Genomic DNA, 6,782 nt, shown 5'->3' with positions numbered 1-6,782 from the left:
GAGATTTTTTAAGTATAGATATAAAATAAGGAGGACAATGAGCGAAGATACAATAATGAAGGGATTTCTTGACAAATGACAATACTGAATCTAGGGTTAAGGGCTTCTTAGACAAGCAATATTAGTCCAGAATATGCAAAATTTGGCAGGTCCTAATATAGTCTTTGATCCAGATTTGAGTATCTCAAACAACAAAGACAACAGTGCGGCCAAGGATGACATTGCAACATGTAGACGTTTGTGTGTAACATTGTAGTTTTGTATGGACCACAAATAGAATTATGCATGAAGAACATGAAATCCCGATTCGATGTTCCAACAAACCTATAAAACCTCATAGTGAGAAACATAAAAGAAAATGTAAAGAAATTAATCAAATAATATTATTTGAATGAGAAAATGACAAAAGTAAAATAAATAACTATGAGAAACTATTTGTGTTGTTGAATTCCTTCAAGGAACCTACACACACACACAAACGAGGAAAAACATTTGGGCTTTTTGGGGACTTGCCTTAGTCAAGTCTCTACTTTAATGTTTCCATCTAAGCCACAACAACCAGATAGATAGATCAAAAGACAAATAGACAAAATTATAAATGGTTTATAAATTAGGGATGTGATAAATTTGATGATTATCAAAGGCACAAGATAAATAGATATCACTAGCCAAGATTGAGAAAGCTAAGAGAATTGTAAAGGCTGATGTGAGAGACCATTGTAGCAAGAGAAGTTTTGCATGAGCAAGAGGTCAAAAAGGAGTTGTGATATCAAAGAACCAAGGTGATTTTAGTAGAACATCCTAAAGAGATTGTGTGTAGTGCAAAGCTGGATTTAAAAGGTGAGGAGGGGGGATAAAGGGTTGTCAAGCCATGACAAATAGTCTTGAGCTATTTCCACTGATCTAAGTAGATGAAAAGTGGCAAAACACTAAAAAATGACATTTAAACGAAAAAATATCACAAGATTCTAGCATGGTGCATGGATATTCCTTCTAGGCACTAGTCTCCAAACAAATCACGCTAAAAAATGAAGAGAGACAAGAGAAACACACAATTAATGCAAACATAGCGCAATTAAAAAGGACCCCAAGCATATTGAGAGGGAAAAGTTTGATTCAAGAGCTAAAATGAGCCTACACAAATGCTACAAGATTGGACACTAAAGTGGATACAAATGTGTAGGTGAAACTGTACGGGATGCAATTTTTGACTCTATAATGAAAAGCAAGAAATAAAAGCAAAGTTATGATATTTAGCAACCAAATCTACTTAATAATACTTCTTCAAATTTTTAAACATTCATATATAACAAGAAAAATAGCATTATAAATCTAGTTTATAGTGAATTAAAGTGTTATAATACTTATTAATTTTTTGTTACAATTACATTAACAAATGTTTTGAGAGAATAATTCAAAGAAAGATAGTTTGTCACACCTCTCTACTAAAAAATATTCCAAAATACCAATAACTGACCAACGATATAGTTAAAAATATATACTCCAATCAATTACCTCTCTGCAACTTTTGGAATGAAACACCTTGGATGGTGAATTAACTAACAAATTTGGAACCCTAGAATGCTCTTTGCACTTTGGTTTTATGGTAGTGAAAATGATTAACCTTTTAGAAAAATGAAGATATTGGCTCTTATACCATCCATGCAAGTTGCCTAAAGTCAAGGGGTGTGAAATCTTTATTAAATATGAATTTTATTGAAGTGGTACACTATACATGGTGTCATACCTATTGGTCACATTTTCAACTTAAATTATGCTTGAAATAATGGCCCACATATCTAGTTCTAAATCGATGGCATGTAGAAATATTCTTCTATGATCTACAAATGTCCTTTGCATTAATCATTATTATCCCCTAAAGTGTCGTGGTTTAGGAGAATATCCTTAAAAAATCTAGGAAGAACCCTAGAATGTAGGTGAAGTCATGATGTTCAAATATTACTTTGGCACCCTTTTCCTACCTTTAAATTTTCATTATGCTTACCTTCACTTTTAAAAGAGATATTTGGTCTCCTCTCAAACCTTTTCACACTTCTAGAAAGTTCAAGAACTTGTGAACACATTAACAACACATATTCTTTGTCTTCATCAATCTCTCAAAGAGTTTACAATCTTATAAGCTTACCAACATAATAAATGTGGATGTTTTTAAGAATTAAATAAAATAACTCTTAAGCTTTTTTTAGACTTTAGAGAGTTCAAGAACTTTGGAATTCACCAACTTCTTAAATATCTCATTATATTTTTAGTGGGTTTGTGAACTCAAGGACTTCCCAAAAAAAATTACTTTACTGTCAAACTTTAAGGGAGTTTATAACTTGAAAAATTCTCCCAACATATTAAAACCTTACTTCTTTGTTGTCATTGTTTCAAGGAGTTTGCAAACTTCCTAAAAATAGAACTCTTCTCTTTCCCTAAGTCATTTTTACTAGTGAAACTAATGATGGAGATAAAGAAAGGAATTACTTAGATGGATTTAGCAACCTCGAATCTAATAATTAATGGTAACTTAGGTCATGTAGAGAGGTAGGCGGGAGTGAAAACAATAAAAAATAGGAGTTTTGGAGTTTCAAAGATTAAGGGATAATAGTGCTTCCTCTAGGGTACCCAAATAAGGACACATATGAACTTGTGATCCTAATGAGATAATACAATGAGTTATTTGAAGTAGATAAAAATATTTGAGAAGATACATAATATCCTAGAACTACTAAGGTTGATGCATCCTGAAGATCTTCCCTTGTTTTAACATATGCATCAATGGGCACCTTGCTCCTTATGACTATTTTTCATTTACATCTTTAAATGAGGGGTGGGAAAAAGAGAGGCACAATAGTTTCATGGTCTTCACTATCACCATATTCTAAGAGAAGGTTAGCTCAAATGATGGACCCATAATGGTAGATTCATAGTTGTACTCCATAATGTGCAACAGTGTCTCTTGTCTTTGTAATTTGACCTCTTCACATGACAAGTCATTCAATATGCAAGGCATGGATTGGATGTTTGAAAGAACACTTTGTTCTTCCTTCTCCTTGTCTACATATTATACTTCTAGTGGTATGGGAAAGACTAGTTGTGCCTCATCAAATTAACTTTTAGCACCTCTTTATTTTTTTACTACCCACTATTATATTGAATGTCTTTATTTCTACCATATTATTAGTATCATTGTAGCTCCCTGTCTCAACTTTCACCTTTTGCATCTCCTTGTATAGTTCATTTCCATTTGATCTAGTAGCAATATTATCACATTGTACGAGCATTCATCTTTCTCTTTGTTGATTTCCATTTTGGACCCACACTACTATAGTATTTATTTAATTAATGATGTTCCAATTTGATTTCCTAGCCTATTGGGATAGAGCTACATAAGTTCCCTTCAATGTTCAATACGAGCAAGATACACCTCTTTGTCATATTCAACTTCTTCTCTATATGACATTTTGGGAGGAGAAATATTCTAGCAGCAATATGTGTTTCCACATCTTTTTGCACATTTTAAGATCTGTCTCCATTTAGCCTACCAAGAAGCATATCATTTATTTTTTAGTTGAGCCTCCTATAATTCATTTTTTTTCTAAATCATTTTTTTCCTAAATGTTAGGGCATGATGACAATGTTTTTTATTAACTATTTAATAGGACTAGTGTAGAAAACTCAATCCCCTAATATCAACAACCATGTCTTGACATAAAATAATTATAGCATTAATTTCTTAATGTGTAGAGAATGATGTCTAGCTTAGGGTCATGTATTCAAGAAAAAGATTTTTACAATCAAAAGAAGTTAAAAACAAGTAGGTACACCTTTCCAAGTTTTTGAGATATTATACATGAAATATAATGAGTAATATAAAAATTAGGCCTAAATTATTTTAAATGATATTTTAAAATAGACATATTCCTATATGAACCCTTTCAATTTTTTTTAAAAAAAATTGTAATATAAAGTTGCGAGTCACATCAATCAAAGTAGGGATCCTCAATATACATCGTCAAGATTGAAAATAAATTCCCATGGATATCTAGTAAGTTTAGGATATCTATTTCATCAAATATTTAATGGTATAAAATATCCAAAAAAGGTTGGATACTTGTTCATCACATACTCAATGATACCTATAGTGTCCTAAATTGCATCCAGTGCATTTATGACACTTACACATGGCGCCTAGTGCATTAATGATGAATCCATGATCAAAATTGTGCCATTTTGGCATTATGGGCTCAAAAGACGAAGTTCCTCGAAATGCCTTGAAAACCCCTTTGGGCCTATCTTTAGTAGGACGACAATGCAACACGTAGACGTCCTCGCGTTGTGCTAATGTCCTGAAAAACTAGACGAATCTCGGATCTGGCAAGAAAGTCGAATACTGGCTAACGTGTATCTTTTGGCTCACGTTTTGTCGTAACGACTCTCCGCACCTCTTCTGAGTTTAAAAACCGTTCTTAGCTCATTTAAGAGGGTTCCTCTTTGGGGGATTCTTGGCTCTTGGCTCTCTCATTGTTTTCTTGCTATCATATTGCTCTCTTCATGCTCGTATACATATCTCTACCAACGTCAAGCTATGGCTACCTAGTGGTGGCTCTTACCAACAAACACTATTGTGGTCTTTGTCACACTCATATCACAAACACAAGGGGTTTGGCTTCACGCCTTGTCTTCTCTTTATCTATTATCTTTACATGCAATGTGTCCTTTGCATTTTTTATTGTATCTATTATCTAGGTGCATTCATATTTCTAATTTTACTAATATTTATATTACATGCTATAGGGGTTTGCTTCCATTAAATGAAGTATAGTTTGCATTTCTTTCCAATTTACCAAGTTTCCAAGTTTATTTATCTTTTTCCAATCTTCTATCTAGTTGTTTGTGGTGGTGGAAACACCTAAGTGGGGGTCTGACTGAGGCAGGCCTCTATACAACCCCCAACATTTTTTTTGGTCTCAGTGTGCGCAAGTGGCGAACAAGTCTTGTGCATCAGGAATAACACACAAAATATTTTCTCGTATTTTCTGTTCACTAGTTGTACAGACAACAACACACCACGCTGGCATCCGTGCCCCGCATTGAAGTCCCGAACCCAAGAGCTCTTGAACTCAGAGGTATATTCCCCTTTTAATTTTGTTCTATCCTACAAAGCTCGCTTGTTGTATTTCACTGTTTTGGCATTATAAATTCATTGTTTACTCTCGTATAGTCTTCATTTTAGTTCTTGTTATCCGCTAGCTCCTTAGTGTTTGTTTGAAGATGTAGCGGTAGATTGATTTGTCCTATAAGATTTATCATCTTGGAGGAGACAAATTTCCTCCCCTACATTTTGGTGAACCCAACGTGAATCCCTAATTTCAGATCTTTTTCTCTTAGAGTTTTATGCCTTCGATAAGGCATTCTCTAAGGATGACTTTGATATGTTGGATGAAGTCTTAGATGATTTCCTAGAAGAACCTCTATCCAAAAGAGATGTGAAGGGAAAGTCATCCTCCACGACATCCTCTTTCAAAGGCAAAGAGTCTGTGAATGTTATTGTTGTCTTTGTGGCCCCACAAAGGCCTACGACACCTTACATCCATGTGACTGGGTAAAGTCCTTCTCCTAAGAAAATTAAATCCATTAATGGGAAACCTTTCAAAGGATAAACTTCCAACTTGTATGCTAGAGTCATGCAATCCAAGAAATCGTCTCATGGTACCATTTCTCACACATAGAATACTTGAAAGAATAAACAGGATCTTGAGCAACCACAAAATTCTCTACCTCCTTCTCAACCTAGCCTTCCTAAGACACCTTTGCTAGTGGATAAGCGACCTAGTGACTATGATCTCATCGAGCAACTTAAGGTTACTCCAACTAAGATATCACTACGGGATTTGCTTCAAACCACTCTAGTGTACCAAGGTATGTTGCAGGAAGCCTTGCAAAAGATCTTTCTACCCTCTTCTGTGAGACTGGCGAACATCAATGTGTTGATGGATCATATTTGTGCGGACTCATGAATATTACTTTCTATTTGCATGAACGTCCACCTCCTACAATAAGAAATTTAGTGGATCCCCTAATGATTATTGTTCATGAATGGCGTTGGTATTAGACAAACACTTGTGGACACATGTTCTACATTAAATTTTTGTGGTTTAGATTTGTTTCCAAAAATCAAGGTTGACCCAAATTCTTTGGTAGCCTCCTCCTTGTTCATTTTAGGATTTGACAACAGTGGTAAAACCTCTATAGGGACTATCATACTATCCTTGAAGGTCGGACCTATCACTATTCTGACCCTTGTGCATGTGATGCCAGACCCTTTATCATATAACCTCCTTTTAGGTAGACTACGGCTTCATGCTTTGGGAGTTGTTTCATCTAAAATTCATGGATATGTGAAGTTTTTATCTAATAATCAAGTTGTTACAGTTAAGATTCATCCCGAGGCTATGCAGTTATGTCAAATAGCAGCAGTTGGTCAAGCCTCTGTTACACCTTTGTTTCAAAACTATTTACCCCCTTTGTCTTCTTCGATGACAACTCCTATCTTTGTTTCCTCCCCTAAAAAGGAGGAACATAAGAAAGAAGAGGTGATTAAAATGCAGGATGTTGTGAAAGGGAGATCACCTAAGGAGAAAGATTCTTCGAAAGAAAAATCCCCGAAGGCAGATCCTCCTAAAGTTCAAACAATAGAGGTTACTTCTGATTATAACTCCTCTCCAGCTAAGTCACCTTCTCCATCAAAGATGAACGCATGATTAGGTGATGATTGG

This window comes from Cryptomeria japonica, chromosome 2 (assembly GCF_030272615.1).
Source record: "Cryptomeria japonica chromosome 2, Sugi_1.0, whole genome shotgun sequence".
In the NCBI taxonomy this organism is placed as follows: domain Eukaryota; kingdom Viridiplantae; phylum Streptophyta; class Pinopsida; order Cupressales; family Cupressaceae; genus Cryptomeria; species Cryptomeria japonica.
This window is presented reverse-complemented; position numbering follows the sequence as displayed.